This window comes from Orycteropus afer, unplaced genomic scaffold, assembly GCF_000298275.1.
Source record: "Orycteropus afer afer isolate SDZICR_OR568_19922 unplaced genomic scaffold, OryAfe1.0 scaffold00697, whole genome shotgun sequence".
Lineage (NCBI taxonomy): Eukaryota > Metazoa > Chordata > Mammalia > Tubulidentata > Orycteropodidae > Orycteropus > Orycteropus afer.
In genome coordinates, this window is record NW_006922284.1 from 26,893 (window position 1) to 30,721 (window position 3,829).

A 3,829-nucleotide genomic window follows, 5' to 3' on the forward strand; every position below is an offset into this window, starting at 1 on the left:
AAATACATGAAGTGCTCATTTGCCATCCCAAAGGGGCTATTCCCTAAAGTGGGTATGAACCAGAAATAGAAAACTCATCACAAAACCTGGGAGCCAGCTACATTTGGACTCAATTTTGACTGAAATGGAATAAACTGGCCTCAAGTAACTCCATCTCTGGAGAAAAAAGCATATGCTTCCTGAAGGAAGATACAATCATCCATAAAGAATATCAATTGTCTCTATAGTATTTCATCCACAAATTTCTGCATACTACAGAACAACCAAACATGTAAAAGTAATAATGGTGAGGAAAAGATTAGTATCAGGCCTACTGTTAATTTACTGAGGATGCCTGGGAAAGAGTGAGCTATATAATTAACCTACACTCACACAATTTAGAACCATAGTGAGATACCATTGTATACTTATTAAAATGACTAAAATTAAAAAATACTGATCATTCCAAGTACTGGCAAAGATTCCACAGAGCAGATGCAAGTCTCATACACTGCTGGCAAGGCCTACAATGGTATAATCATGTTACAAAACACTGGCATATTCTGAAATATCACAAAGATACACTAATCAATCTAGTCCAGGTGTTCTACTCCTTGATGGAATGAAATATATGTCCATCCCAGACTTGAAAAAACATTCATAACATGAAAAGCGGGGAGGGCTTGGGCACAATCAGGAGAGAGAAAATGCAAAGGTGCACAAGGAAACTTGGGGAGAGGTGGGATTATCTTCCTTATGGTGGTTGTTTCACAAATATGAACATCTCAAAACCCATATTCATTTCAATTTGCACCATTTATTTTAAGCTGATTATATCTCATTGAAGGTTTTATATGTGTTTAAAATGTACCAAAATATCTGCTTAAAAGAAAATGTTGAGTTTTCAAGGCAAAAGAGGAAATCATGTAGGTGTAAGATCTTATAATCCACTTCGAAAAATTGGTAAAACACCCTGCATTAAACCAATATACTATTAACCATGAAATAATAAAATTTCAGGGAGTAAAACCAAAACAAACAAACAAAAAAAGAATGGGGGGGCACTGACAAAGAACCATTTTGTTACTGTTGGAAAAAAGGTAAAATAATAATAATAATGAATGACTGCAAAAACTGATCAAGGAACAAAAGCTACAAATTATCAACATAGGAATTATCATCACAACAGACTCTAGAGACACATGCAAAATATTACAAGCAGATTTATGCCAATAAACTTGAATTTATATAAAATGAAATACATAGCTTCACAAAACAAGAAAGTTAAGAAATGTTACTTATCCTGTACTATTAAATAGTGTCTATAATGAAAATCCTCCCTACAAATGATTTCTAGGGCCTGGTGGTAGAAAGAAAGAATGAAAAAGAAAATTTTGTAAAACCTCTTTGGAGAATGGAAAAGATAAAAACACTACCCCCACACAAATTTTTATGAGTCCTCTATAAACTCTACACTAAATAGATGAGGATATTATAAGAAAGCCAAATCAAGTTTTATAACCCTCATCAGTGTCAGACTGTCCAATAAACAAGGTAAGCATGGGCTTACTTGTGCTTATTATTAATCTTTAATGAACGATTCCACGTATTTTCACCACATCAAACATTCTGCTTTTAGGTATGGCTGGCATCTGCATCTCTCCCAACCCCAGAACACAAACCTATAGAATAAAAGCTTTTTTTCAAATGTAGTATCTCTGATAGGGACAGAGTACTCAGTAGGCAAGGTTAAGCAAAAGCTTACTTACTAATCTGTAGTGAAGAGTTTCACATATTTTTCTCCACATCATGTGTTGAAATGCATGTGAAACTTTTCACTAATGATGAGTAAGCACAAGTAAGACTGTCCTTATGCCCTGCTTCCTCATGAACAAACCAGAAAAAAAAACATATATTTTTGACAAATATAACCCAAAGATGCATCAATTATAAATCATCATATACAAACTATGATAATCCAAGAATGAATTCTTATTAGTTTATCATGTTGGATTATCAGATAAGGACTTCTAAAGAGCTATTACAAATATGTTTAAAGAACTAAAGGACACCATGCTTAAAGAACTAAAGAAAGGTATGATAACAATGACTCATCAAATACAGAATATCAATAAACACTATAAATTATTTATTTCTATATCCAGATTGAAATTAGAGAACAGAAAAGTACAATTAATAAAATGAAAAATTCACTACAGGGGCTCAAAAGTAGATATGAGCTGACAGAAAAAGGAATTAGTATACTTGACGATAAAAGGATTGTTCTTTATGATGAACAGAAAGTAAAGAAGAATGAAGAAAAATGAACAGAGCCTTAGGAAAATGTGATACCAATCAAGAATACCAACATACATGTAATGAAAGCACCAGAAGGAAGGAGAGGGAGAACAGGACAAAGAAAATATTCAAAGAAATAACAATAGAAAACCTCCAAAATCTGATGAAAAACATTGATCTTGGCAAAAAAAAAAAAAAAAAAAAAAAAAAAAAAGGCCGGCAGCTCCAAGTAGGATAAATGCAAAGAGATCAACATCAAGACACACCACAGTCAAAATGTTGAGAGCCAATTAGAGAAAAAAATGTTGAAAGCAGGAAGAGTTGAAATTAAGAGAGCAAAAAAGAAACCACATGGGGAATCAGAAAACTAAAATGTACTTTTTTAAAAATGATAAGATAAAATGTACTTCATCATGTACACTAGGACATCAATAAGACGAAGAGCTGATTTTCATCAGAAACACTGCCAGAATGCAGTGAGATCACATATTCAAAGTGATGTAAGATAAAACTGAACTGTCGATCAAGAATTCTATATCCAAGCAAGATTGTTTCTTAAAAATGAAGATGAAATAAAGGCATTACTAAATAAACAAAAACTGAAAGAATTTCTTGTTAGAAGTTCTGCATTACAAGATATTCTAAAGGAACTTCTTTAGTATGAAAGGAGACACATCAGACAGCAGTGAAAACTCATAAAGCAAAAACAAAGATCTCCAATAAGAGTAGTTATATTGGTAACAACAAAACAAAACATAATTGCACGTTGATGTTTCTTTCTTATCATAAGTGACTTAAAAGGCAATTGTATAAACCAAAGTTTATAAATCGTATTTTTGGCATATGACAATACAATATATTTGACAATAAGTACAAATAGGAGGGGAATGTGAATGAAGTTACTTTGTAATAAGGAAATGAAAACAGATGATAACAATACTTCACAGGAAGTAATGGAAAGAATCTGAAAAATATACCAGTTTCAATTTTGCAAAACTATTAAATCATAAAATCAAGACAAAACCAATCAATATATAACCAATAGCTAAAGACAACTTCAAAATGTCTAGGAAACAATAGGCAAAACTCAAACAAACAAACAGGATACGACAATAGAAATAAAATCCCAAACAAAAGTTTCATTAAACATCGAGGAACAGGAGGCAATAGAATTATCCAAGAAGGAATTTAGAAGTTATGTTTATACAACTCTACAAGAGGTCAAGAGGTTAAGGAAACCCCAAACAGAATCAAGGAGAACACACACTACCTTGGAAGAACTCAGGAAAACCATTCAAGGACAAAATAAAAATATTAATACACAATCAAAACTCATACAAAAATAAGCAGTTAGAAATCCAGAAGATAAACACCAAAATTACAGAATTACACAATACAGTGGAAGCACAAAAGAGCAGGATACAGCTGGCTGCAGAACGCATTTCCCAACTAGAGGACAAATCCCTGGACACCAGCCTGTATGAAGAAAAATCAGAACAAAGATTTAAAAGAAATGAAGAGAACCTAAGAGTTACATGGGATGAGATGAAAA